We start from the raw sequence: 13,945 nt of genomic DNA on the forward strand, positions 1-13,945 counted from the left end.
AACCTACTATGTCCACACTTTTCCAAAATCTGCCGAGCTATGCTTTCTTCCATCTCCCTGCTGCTATTGGGGGGCCTGTAGTAAACCCCTAACGAGGTGACTGCTCCCTTGCTGTTCCTAATTTCCACCCATACTTACTCGGTAGGTAGATCTTCCTCGACAATGGAAGCTTCTGTAGCTGTGATACCCTCTCTGATTAGTAGTGCTATATCCCCTCCTCTTTGTCCCCCCTCCCCATTCTTTTTAAATGTTCTAAACCCTGGAACATCCAGCAACCATTCCTGCCCCTGAGAAACCCATGTCTCTGTTATGGCCACAACATCATAGCACCAGGTACTGATCCATGCTCTAAGTTCATCACTTTTATTTCTGATACTCCTGATACTTCTGATTAGATTCCTAATCTATTTTCCTGTCCTCAGTCCTTATCCCCAGCACTCACAGGCCCTCCGTTCAGCTGGGCAGTACAGTTGCCCTTTCTGAAAAGGGTTATTAATGAGTTTAATTCCATGTGCTCAGTACATTACCTATGACCCAGATGCATTGTACATTCAGTACCCCTCGACTTAGGTTTCATGTTAAAACAGATTTCTCAGAGGGTCCAAGATGGTGGCGATCTGAGAGAAACTTGTTGCAGAGCTCCGCACCACAACACAAGCGGGACGAATTTTTAACCTGCCCATCCCAGACCATTGCAATATCCTGGGACTCCAGATGGGTAGTGGAAAAATTGACTTACTTGCGTTTCTTGCCATCCAGAGTTGCCGAAGAAGGGAGGAGGATTGTCCGAGGCCAGGCCTGCAGCCCAGCCCAAAGCATCCTCAGACTCGATTACTTACCAGGCCCTGATGAATGAGCTCGTGAAATCTCACGAGGTGTTGGGTCAGCAGGTAGAGGAGAAACTGGCCCCAATCTCCATCAAGCTGCAGAAGCATGAACAGCAGCTGGGAGACATGGAAAAGAGGATGGATGAGGTCGAAAACAGAGTCACAGCGGTGGAAGCTGATGCTAGTTCCTCTAAGGATAGGATCCAAACCCTGGAGACACAGGTCCGTAATTTGCTTGACCAAGTGGATGATCTTCAGAACAGGGTCAGGAGAAAAAATATTCAGATTTTCTGTCTGCCTGAGGGCAAGGAAGGTGAGTGGCTGGCGGAATTTATTGAGAAGTGGTTTCCAAAATTCTTAACTTGGAGACTGGCATGAGAGGCTTGAAGATTGAGAGGGCACCCCGGGTCACGGCGCAGAGGTCAAGTTTGGGTCAACATCCTCGTCCTCTCCTGATACAGTTTCATCACTATAGAGATAAGGAGAGAATTGTGGAAGCTTCCAGAATCCAGGGGAAGGATCTGTAGGCCCAAATTTATGAGGGCTCTAAGATCAGGAGTTGGGAGGTCATGTTGCGGCTGTACAGGACATTGGTTAGGCCACTGTTGGAATATTGCGTGCAATTCTGGTCTCCTTCCTATCGGAAAGATGTTGTGAAACTTGAAAGGGTTCAGAAAAGATTTACAAGGATGTTGCCAGGGTTGGAGGATTTGATCTACAGGGAGAGGCTGAACAGGCTGGGGCTGATTTCCCTGGAGCGTCGGAGGCTAAGGGTTGACCTTACAGAGGTTTACAGAGTTATGAGGGGCATGGATAGGGTAAATAGGCAAAGTCTTTTCCCTGGGGTGGGGGAGTCCAGAACTAGAGGTCATAGGTTTAGGGTGAGAGGGGAAAGATATAAAAGAGACCTAAGGGGCAACTTTTTCACGCAGAGGGTGGTACATGTATGGAATGAGCTGCCAGAGGAAGTGGTGGAGGCTGGTACAATTGCAACATTTAAGAGGCATTTAGATGGGTATATGAATAGGAAGGGTCTGGAGGGATATGGGCCGGGTGCTGGCAGGTGGGGCTAGATTGGGTTGGGATATCTGGTCGGCATGAACGAGTTGGATCAAAGGGTCTGTTTCAGTGCTGTACATCTCTATGACTCTATGTTTGACAGCGATTGAGATGTGTACTTTCAATTTCTAAGTTAAGTTATACCAAAGGATGGATGGGGTATTTACCCCTTTTATTTCTTTAAAAAAAATTTTTTTCTTTTTTCATATTGCCATCTTATGATGCATTTACTTTCATTTCTGCTTGTGTTTGCAGTGTGGCTCTAACTAGGAGGAGGGAAAATAGTTGGGATGGCTAGATTCTACCTAATGGCAATTTGGGATGGGTAATTGCCCCTTTTGGGCAGGGGGTGAGTTCCCCTATTCAGCACTATTGGCACTTCATATGTAGCTTTTCTTTGGTTTTTGTTTGTTTTTAACCTTTGGTAGTTTTGTAGGTATGCTAAATGTAGTGATTTTTGTTTATGTAGTGTTTATGTTTGATAGATCATGTGGCATTAAGGCTCAGCGATTTGTGGTTTGAGTTCCTCCTCTCTGGAATTTGAATGGCACTATAGAATGTTATGGCTAATGATTTGATTAAATGGTGTATCTGGATAATCAAGGGAAGTTACTCACCAATTAAGAAAAAGAAGGTACTTTTGAGTCTTAGAAAGGAAAAAGTGGATATTGCTTTGTTACAGGAGACACATTTGGATGATAGGGAGCATCTGAAACTACAACAGAATGGCTTTGATCGGGTTTACTTTTCATTATTTAATACCAGAAGAAGTGGAATGGCTATATTGGTTCGGAGGAACTTCCCATTTAAGTTACTAGAGTGTGTTAAAGCCTTGATAAATGGGGAAGAATATGATGTTTTAAATGTTTATTGCCCTTCGGCCCATCACCTCAAATTTTTGGTAGATGCATTTTCTAAACTAATCAGTCTTGACTCACGGCATATCATTATAGGGAGAGATTTTAACTGTCTCATGGATCTCACGATTGCCCAAAGGTCCCCCGAAACCCTCTGTAAAAACTAAACAACTAGCGAATCTGTGTGTGGAGTTATGGTTGGTGGACGTCTGGAAGCGTCTCCACCCTACAGGCAGGAATTTTATGTTTTTTTCCAATCCACACAGATATCACACCAGGATTGATTTTTTTTCTGACCCCTGTGGCAACCCTGGACATGGTGGCATCTTGTACGATTGGTAATATTACCATGTCTAATCACGCTCCAGTGTACCTGTTGGTTAAGGTTAACGACATTACAGTGGGTCCGAGGCACTGGTGAATGGATCCCTTTATCCTCAAGGATAATAAGTTTGCAGAGTATTTCTTGGGGAATTTTGGACGTTCCCAGATGTTAACTCAGGCTCGATTAGTAGTCCATCTGTCCTTTGGGAAACTGCCAAAGCATATGACAGGCAGTTAGTCATCTCCTACTCTGCCAGTAGGAAACGGCAGAAGGGTGAGCAGCAACGTCTCCTTGAAGCATGGTTGAAGGCAGCCGAGAAGGCCTACTTTGACAGACCCTCGTTGGTCAAGCAACCGAGGATTACGGTGCTGCGGTCTGCATTGAATTCCATGCTCACGCAGACAGCAAAGAAGGAGCTTAACTTTGCAAAGCAAAGGTTATATGAAGTGGTGACAGGCTAGGCAAGTACCTAGCATATCTCCCCAGGAAAATGAATGCCCCTCAAGCCATTACGGCAATCAGGGAATGGTCTGGGAACTGGACATGTGACTCCAAAAAGATTAATGTGGCATTCCAGAGATTTTACTCTAAGTTCTACCAATCTGAGGGCTGTGAGGAGAGATGGGCCAAAATGGAGTCTTTGTTTAAGGATCTGGAACTCCTGGCATGACCGCCGAACAACAGTCCTTTCTCAATGCCCCCCTATCAGAGCAAGAGGTACAGGAAGCTATGAGGCAGCTTCAGAGTGGAAAGGCGCCTGGTCCTGATGGACATCCCAGCGAATTCTATAAGGAATTTATAAGCACATTGTCAGGCCCGATGCTCAATATGTTTAATGACTCATACAGCCATGATTGTCTCCCACCATCTCTGAGAAAAAGGGAAGGTCCAGGAGGACTGTGCTTCGTACAGGCCCATCTCACTCTTAAATGTGGACTTTAAAATCCTCTCCAAGACTCTTGCGTTAAGGCTGGAGACTGTGTTACCTTCTATTGTTAAAGTGGACCAGACGGGCTTCATAAATGGCCGCAGATCCTCCAATAATGTTGTGAGACTGCTTAATGTAATTCAAGTGTGTCAACAACTGTCAATACAGGACTGGTGATTCGTCTAGATGCAGAGAAGGCATTTGACTGAATTAAGTGGCCGAACCTTTTCAATACTCTGGAGCAGTTTGGTTTGGGTGAAATCTTTATAAGATGGGTAAAGGTTCTCTAGAGTGGCCCTCTTGCTGCGGTGATCACCAATGGCGCACGATCAAGTAATTTTAACATTTCTCAGGGCAGCCGGCAGGGAGGGCTGTCCCCTTTCACCATTGCCTTTTACCATTGGGTGATTGAACCATTGGCGGTGGCCATTCGTAGGGATCCCAGTATATCAGCTCCAGAAGTGGGGTCAAAATTATATAAGATTTCATTGAATGCAGACAATGTCCTAATTTTTTTTGTCAAATCCAGCGGTTTCAGTGCCTTGCCTGATACAATGCATCAGCTCATTTGGCACCATTTCGGGATCCAAGATTAATTTTGCTAAATCAGATGCTGTGCCTAAGGGTGATCTTATGAAAGGTCTTGAGAGTGAATATAGATTCCCATTTAGGTGCTCACATTTGGGCATATTCATTACTCCAGTTCTGGATCAGCTGTTCAAAGCCAATTTTGTTCAATTATTTGACAAAATTAAACAAGACCTTCAAAGATGGGAGGCGCTTCCGGTCTCATGGTTGGGTCAGATTGTGCTTATTAATATGAATATTCTCCCCAGTTTGCTGTACCCTATACGGATGCACCCCCTGATTTTCAATTAGCAAACATTCAAGAGACTGAACAGCTCCTTTATTTGGCATAGTTATAAATACCATTAAAACATGGAGGGCAATTCGGCAGTGGGAAGGCAATATTGGCAAAACATCCTCTTTTACACCTTTTGTGGGTATGCCGGGATTTCAACCAGGGATGATAGGGGGGCATTGAGAAAGGACTGTTGTTCGGGGGTCACGACGGGAGTTCCAGATCCTTAAACAAAGATTCAAACGTTGGGCAGCTATGGGTGTGTCTTGCGTGGGGGATTTATTTGAGGGAGACACAATGATGCCCTTCGATCAGTTAGCACAGAAATACAAGTTATCTAACAGGGACCTCTTTCGTTATTTTCAAGTTAGGAATTTTATTTTAAAAAAACTACATTTCTGACTGATCCCTATAAATCCGACATAGAGAGGAGAGTGCTCTTTCTGTCAGCAGTTTAGAACATAGAATATAGAACATAGAAAAGTACAGCACAGAACAGGCCCTTTGGCCCACGGTGTTGTGTCAATGTTTAATCCTAATGTAAAATATAGTAACTTAACCTACACACCCCTTAACTCACTGCTCTCCATGTGCCTGTCCAGCAATCGCTTAAATGTCCCTAATGACTCTGCTTCCACAACACTATTGGCAATGCATTCCATACATTCACAACTCTCTGCATAAAGAACCTACCTCTGACGTCTCCTTTATACCTTTCCCCTAATATCTTAAAACTATGACCCCTCGTACCCGTCAATCCTGCACTGGGGAAAGGTCTCTGGCTATTGGCTCTATCTATTCCTCTCATTATTTTGTACACCTCGATCAGGTCTCCTCTCTTCCTCCTTCTCTCCAGAGAGAAAAGTCAGAGCTTATTCAACCTTTCTTCATAAGGCAAACCCTCCAGTCCAGGCAGCATCCTGGTAAACCTTCTTTGCACCCTCTCCAAAGCCTCTGGATCTTTCCTATAGTAGGGCGACCAGAACTGGACACAATATTCCAAGTGTGGTCTCACCAGAGACTTGTAGAGCTGCAGCAAAACCTCGTGGTTCTTAAACTCAATCCCCCTGTTAATGAAAGCCAAAACACCATATGCTTTCTTAACAACCCTATCCACTTGGGTGGCAAGTTTGCACACCCAGATCCCTCTGTTCCTTCACATTGCCAAGAATCCTGTCTTTAATCTTATATTCAGCATTCGAGTTTGACCTTCCAAAATGCATCACTTCGCATTTATCCAGGTGAACTCCATCTACCATTTCTCAGCCCAGCTCTGCATCCTGTCTATGTCATGCTACAGTCTGCAGTAGCCCTCTATACCATCGACAACACCTCCAACCTTTGTGTCATCTGCAAATTTACTAACCCACCCCTCAACCTCTTCATCCAAGTCATTTATAAAAACTACAAAGAGCAGAGGCCCAAGAACAGAGCCCTGCGGGACCCCACTCAACACTGACCCCCACACAGAATACTCTCCACCTACAACCACTCTCTGCCTTCTGTCAGCAGCCAATTCTGAATCCAGATAGCCAAATCTCCCTGTATCCCATATTTCCTGACTTTATGAATGAGCCTACCATGGGGAACCTTATCAAATGCCTTGCTGAAGTCCATCTTTATATCATCAATTGGGGCTGCCCCCTCAGATGAGTTCGATCAACTCTGCAGGGTGTGGGAGAGAGAGCTAGGTCTTTGAAATCTCCTCAGAGGCATGGGAAGATATTTGGGAAAACGCAAGAAAGACATCAATTTGCAATAGGACCCATGCTTTACAGTTAAAGATTCTCCACAGGGTCTACTTGGCTCTGGGTCGTTTGTCAAAATTTAAACCAGGGGCATCTTCAACATGTCCCAAGTGCAGGGTTTGTACGGGCACTCTTACCCATTGTCTCTGGTCTTGTTATTGGCTTCAAGCATACTGGAGCACTGTGGGGGGTGCAATGGAGGGGATTTTGGGTGTAAGGGTGGCGAAGGACTCGATTTCATTTTTTCTGGGCCTGCCCAGTCTGTTTCCTGCAGATGCACATAAGTAATAAACGTGTCAATATCTTCACTTTTTACGGAAGAAAGAATATTTTGCTAGTTTGGGTATCCGAAACCCCCAGGTCTGTCGGGTTGGCGGAAGATTGTTATGGAGCATATTCTCCTGGATTTTCTCACAAATATGGTACACCACAAAACTGAGAATTTTTATAAGACATGGCAGAAAATGTGTTGCTGGAAAAGCGCAGCAGCATCCAAGGAACAGGAGAATCGACATTTCGGGCACAAGCCCTTCTTCAGGAACCACTTTCTCTAAAAGACATGGCAGCCCTCTTTGGAATATCTGGACACAAATTTATCTACCACACTAACAAGGGCTTTTATGTAGCTGTAACAATTGTATTTTACGAGTCTAGTATCCAGGGATGAGGAATTGTGAATGTATGAGTGTCTTGTTTGGCTGAGTTGAGTTATTACTATTTATTAGCTTGTTGTTGGTTGTTATTTATTTAGTTTAATAGTTAGTTGGGTTTTTAAATTCTGTATTTTTCTATATATATTTATACATTTGTATATAAGGGTGGGTTGTTTTTTTTACTTTTTTAAACTTTTTTCTTGCGTTTTTTTCTGTATTGTTTTGAATTGTATTGTTTTGTATTTGTTGTAATATTAAAAACCCTACTTTGTAAAATAAAAGTATATTTTTAAAAATTTCTCCATGTATTCATTTGATGGGAAGAAGCTAAAGGGTGCGGCCTGATGGTCACAGTGTGCCTGGTTGAAATCCGTGAGGAAATGTGAAAAGACTGAGAAGATATGCCAGAGTAATTCACTGTTAGAACTCTGAACTGCATTAGCTGCTCCATCTGGTCACAAACAGGAACTGTGGACAATATGTGGAACACCACTGCCCTCTGGTGGGTTATCTTGCATTATACAATTTGACCTTGCTCACATTTACAATTCCAACCAAAGTACTACCTAACAACACAGTGTTTTTATAATTAGTAAAATTTTCATAATATTTGGCATGGATTCTCAATTGTGTTTTGAAATGACTGAGCAAGACACTCAATTGACCTAGGGATCAGAAATGACAACAGCAAACTCAGTCCAATTGGCAGTTACCTGCCTGCTGGGCTTGTGCTAAAATTGCAGGAGCTGTCCCCACATGAAAATGACTCCCACAGTCTAAATGATCCTGACAGGCTAACTAGCCCTCATGGCTTAAGTAACCCTCATTGTCTAAATGACCCCCACAGGTGGAGAGCAAAAGGGTCATAAAAGTAATAGTTTGGCCAGCAGAGGGACTAGACACCTCTGTCTCTTCCTCTCTCCACCTATCCCTATCTCTCTCTCTCTCTGTCACTTTCTCTTTCCTTCTCTTCCTCTGACTTTATGAACCTTTCTCTGTCTTTCTTTGTTTTTCTTATTTCTCTCTGTATCTCTCTTTCTATATATTTGTCTGACTCGCTGTCTTTTTCTTTGTCTCTCTCTGTTTCTCTCTTTCTACCTGTATCTCAGTGTCCCTTTCCCTGTGTGTGTTTGTCTTTCTCTATCTCACTCACTCTGTCTCTCTCTGTCAATTTCTCTCACTTTCTGGATCTCTGTCACCTTCTCTCTCTCTCTGTCTCTCACTTTCTATGTCATTGTCTCTCACTCTTTCACTCTCTGCCTCTCTCTTACTCTGTCTCTTTTGCTGTGAGTCTCCATTTCTTCTTCTCTGACTCCCTTTATATGGGTCTCTCTCCCCATGTATCCATCTATCTCTCTCCGAAGAAAACTGAAGTGTCACGTTACAGGGAAGCGTAGTAAATGGTTAGTGTGTATTTCTGATTAAAGTTATTTAACTGGGCAGTTTCAAATAATTAATTCCTTGATAAAAACACAATAAAGATGGTGGGTTAAACATTGCTGCTGCAGTATGTGAGAATTCATGAACATCAGTGTGATCTAAACACAGCTATGACTGGAGTTCTCAGCTTAGAGTTTCAGCTCAGAGTCAGAGCACAAACATCCACTCCCTCCATCTCCAAAGCTCAGTGGCTGCAGTATGTACCATCTACAAGATGTACAGCAACAACTCACCAAGATTCCTTAGATAGCAACTTCCAAACCTGAAACGTCCACCATGTGGAAAGACTAAGGCAACAGTTACACTGGAACATAAGAACTGTCAACTTCCCCTGCAAGCCACCCATCATCCTAACTTGGAATTAGAGTTATATAGCACTGAGAAGGCCCTTTGACCCATCAAGGTTTCATCGATCTATCTACACTAATCCCACTTTCTTGCACTTTACCTAGAGCCTTGAACGTTATGACTTTTCAAGTGCTCATCAACATGATGACTTAATTTTTAAAGGTTGTGACATTTCCTGCCTCTACTGGCATCCCACACAGTGGATTCCACAATCCCACCATGTTGTGGGTGAAAGATCTCCTCAAATCCCCTAAATTTCCTGCCCTTCACTTTATGGTTATGCACCCTTGTTATTGACCCTTCTACAAAGGGGAACAGTTGATTTATAATCACTTTGTCCATGCCTGTCATGGTTTTCATATACTCAATCAAGTCTCCCCTAACCTTTTTTTAAGAATGAAGAAGTCACAAAGCCAATTTTGATCCCATGTGCTTTTACCTTCTTTATCAGTCTCCTATGTGGGACTTTGTCAAAGGCTTTTCTGAAACACATAGAAACTACATTAACTGTACTACTCTTATCTGCACACCAGGTTGGGTATGATGCACCTCTGGTAAAGCTATGTTGTGTGTCCCTGATCAAACCAGCCTCACCAAAAGGAGATTAATTCTCTTCTTCAGATTTTTCTCCAATAGTTTTTCTACTAGCCTCAGTGCGTATCTTATATAAAACTGTTAGCTAATCAAGTGTGGAGGAATTTGTACGGAGTATCAGGTTGTAAGTTTGCCCACTGAGCTGCTAGATTTGTTCCCAGACATTTCCTCACCATGCTAGGTAACATCATCAGTGAGTCTCCAATGAAGCACTGATGTTCTGTCCCGCTTGCTATTTATGTGTCTTGATATGTTATGGTTGGTGATATCACTTCCAGTTCTTTTTCTGGGAGTTTGGTCGATGGAGTCCAAATTGATGTGTTTGTTAATGGAGTTCCGGTTTGAATGCCAGGCCGTTGTTGTGGCTCCATTCGCCGAGCTGGGAATTTGTGTTGCAAATGTTTCGTCCCCTGTCTAGGTGACATCCTCAGTGCTTGGGAGCCTCCTGTGAAGCGCTTCTGTGATCTTTCCTCCGGCATTTATAGTGGTTTGTCTCTGCCGCTTCCGGTTGTCAGTTCCAGCTGTCCGTTGCAGTAGTTGGTATATTGGGTCCAGGTCGATGTACTTATTGATTGAATCTGTGGATGAGTGCCATGCCTCTAGGAATTCCCTGGCTGTTCTCTATTTGGCTTGTCCTATAATAGTAGTGTTGTCCCAGTCGAACTCATGTTGCTTGTCATCTGAGTATGTGGCTACTAAGGATAGCTAGTCGTGTCGTTTCGTGGCTAGTTGGTGTAAAGGCCATGATGGCACAGGAGAGACTGCAGAAGCGAGCAAGCCAGACAGATAAACTACAACCATGGATCAGGCTGAAGTGCAGTTCCATGAGGCAATCCTCTGGCTTGCTAGTCCCTTGGTCAAGTGTCAGGAACGTGGAGCTGAAGTGAGGCCAAAGGTTAAACAGCCTTCACCAAAAATGCCAGTTCAGATTTAAAACACGATATTACAACACAGAAAGGACAACCAACTCCCATTCTTAGACGTGATGGTACAGAGAACATCGAACGGAGAATTCACCACACAGGTATACAGGAAAGTCACACACACAGACCAAGTCCTAAACTACGAAAGCAACCACCCCAACACACACAAAAGAAGTTGCATCAAGACACTGTTCAAAAGGGCCACAACACACTGCAGTACACCAGAACTGCAAAAAGAGGAAGAAGAACATCTAAACAATGTATTCAAGAACAGAGAACAGCCAGGGAATTCCTAGAGGCATGGCACTCATCCACAGATTCAATCAATAAGCACATCGGCCTGACCCAATATACTGGCCACTGCAACGGACAGCTGGAACTGACAACCGGAAGCGGCAGATACAAATCACTATAAATGCTGGAGGAAAGATCACAGAAGCGCTTCACAGAAGGCTCCCAAGCACTGAGGGTGTCACCTAGACAGGGGACGAAACGTCTGCAACACAAATTCCCAGCTCGGCGAAGAGAACCACAACAACGAGCACCCGAGCTACAAATCTTCTCACAAACTTTGAATGCCTGGCCTTTAGGAATTCCGTGTATGTCTTTGTTTAGCCTGTCCCAGGATGGGTGTACCGTCCCAGTTGAACTGGTGTCCCTCTTTATGTATGTGTATGAATACTAGTGATAGTTGGTCATGTCCTTTGGTGGCTAGTTGGTGCTCATGTATGGAATATCCTGGGAATTACTAATTCAGTGGCATTACCACTATACTACCATTTCCAAGTAGCGATGGCATCTTCAAAAGTGTAGTACTCGTCTTGGCCAAGCTTTGAATGCAGAGTGTTAGTCAGTGAGTCAAAACTGGGGTCTTTCTTTTAGCATCACTAGGTCAAAATCTAGTAATCTCTCCCTAACAGCATTGTGAGGTTAGGGCACCATGCATTCACATTTTTGTCAAGTGTTTTTTTTTTGGTAATTTTCCTCAATTTTAAAAATATTTTTGAGGGGGTGGGGATGGGTTTTTTTCGTGTTCTCAGACTCTTTAACTATTTTATTAGCTGAGACAGTCACATAGCAAAGATGTGTTCTATATTTATGCTATCATACAAAATGTTTGGACACACATAAAAACAGAATTAGAAGAATTCATCAATATCATTCAAAGGGTGGTACATGTATGGAATGAGCTGTCAGAGGAAATGGTGGAGGCTGGTACAATTGCAACATTTAAAAGGCATCTGGATGGGTATATGAATAGGAAGGGTTTGGAGGGATATGGACCAAATGCTGGCAAATAGGACTAGATTAGGTTAAGATATCTGGTTGGCATGGACAAGTTGAACCGAAGGGTCGATTTCTCTGCTGTACATCTTTATGACTGTATAATATCCTCAATAATTATCAACCATTTATTAAACCTGAAGCCACAACACACAAAGTACAAATTTTGTGCACATCATTACTTAAATTTACACAAAATAGTCACAAGGTAGCCACAAAACCCTTTTTTCTAAATTAACTGATGTACGTTACACGGGAAGAAGCCATCATTCGACACAAACCTTCTACAAACTGGTGAGATCACAGGGAATGCACTTCCACAAAGTCGGGGCATTTTAACCAGGTAGTTACTAACCTTTTTACTGCACCTCACATTTCATAGAAAATAGAACATTACAGCACAGTGCAGGCCCTTTGGCTCTCGATGTTGCGCCGACCTGTCATACCAATCTGAAGCCCATCCCACCTACACTATTCCACATACGTCCATTTGCCTGTCCAATGCTGACTTAAATGTACTTAAAGTTGGCGAATCTACTACAGTTGCAGGCAAAGCATTCCATACCCTTACTATTCTCTGAGTAACGAAACTACCTCTGACATCTGTCCTATATCTATCACCCCTCAATTTAAAGCCATGCCCCCTCGTGCTCGCCGTCACCATACTTGGAAAAAGGCTCTCCCTGCCCACCCTATCTAACCCTCTGATTATCTTATATGTCTCTATTAAGTCACCTTTCAACCTTCTTCTCCCCAACGAAAACAGCCTCAAGTCCCTCAGCCTTTCCTCGTAAGACCTTCCCTCCATACCAGACAACATCCTAGTAAATCAGATTTATATTTTATGACTGACTGTGTTCATTAATACCATCCACTATACTTTTTTCTCACAATAATAGTTCCTGAGCATGTGCAGCCTGAAGCTAGAAATTGCACATACATTTCCAAAGAATTTACTACCTTTAGGGTGTAGGTTTGCTCGCTGAGCTGTAGGTTTGATATCTAGACATTTCATTACCTGGCTAGGTAACCTCCTTGGATGCCACTGATGATGTTACCTCGCCAGGTAATGAAACGTATGGATATCAAACCTACAGCTCAGCGAGCAAACCTACACCCTAAACCTCAACCTGAGCTACCAAACTTCACAAACCTTGCGAAAATTTACTACCTCAGTGACTTCAAGTTTTCCTATTTTACAATTGGCTAAGTATTCCTTATTGGTAGATTTAAAACTGTTCTCTCCATGGCATTCTCCCTCTACCCCAACCCATTTGCTGTTTACCTCTCAACTCTTTTCCCCTAAAGCCTTCTCCCCCATCTCTTGCACTTCATCTTCACAGCCTCCCCCTCTAGCCCTCTTCCAGGATATTTCTGCCCCACATTACTCTTGTTGCCTTGTTCCCCTTCACAGCAGCATGTCCATCCCAGAGTAAACACAACTCCTAACAGACAACTCCTCGGTCTCTCCAATCCAAACCCCAGTATTGGTTCCCCAATCACAGTATTCCCCGCCCCCACATGACACACCTTGGACTCTATCCTGTTTCGACACCAGCCAGGGCTGTTGTTTTTCAGTGATTTGCAGGCTTGACTTTCTTAGATGCCCTGCATGCAGCTTAGTCATCACAAGCTGTTTCTCTTTCACCTTTATTTCTGTAGGCTGAGCAGTAATTGCGAGAGGGGCACAGCAGTTCAGGCAGCATCCAAGGAGCTTCGAAATTGACGTTTTGGGCAAAAGCCCTTCATCAGGAATAAAGGCAGTGAGCCTGAAGCATGGAGAGATAAGCTAGGGGAGGGTGGGGGTGGGGAGAGAGTAGCATAGAGTACAATGGGTGAGTGGGGGAGGAGATGAAGGTGATAGGTCAGGGAGGAGAGGGTGGAGTGGATAGGTGGAAAAGGAGATAGGCAGGTCGGACAAGTCCGGACAAGTCATGGGGACAGTGCTGAGCTGGAAGTTTAGAACTAGGGTGAGGTGGGGGAAGGGGAAATGAGGAAACTGTTGAAGTCCACATTGATGCCCTGGGGTTGAAGTGTCCCGAGGCGGAAGATGAGGCGTTCTTCCCCCAGGCGTCTGGTGGTGAGGGAGCGGAGGTG

Source organism: Chiloscyllium plagiosum, chromosome 40 (assembly GCF_004010195.1).
Source record: "Chiloscyllium plagiosum isolate BGI_BamShark_2017 chromosome 40, ASM401019v2, whole genome shotgun sequence".
Taxonomy (NCBI): Eukaryota; Metazoa; Chordata; class Chondrichthyes; order Orectolobiformes; family Hemiscylliidae; genus Chiloscyllium; species Chiloscyllium plagiosum.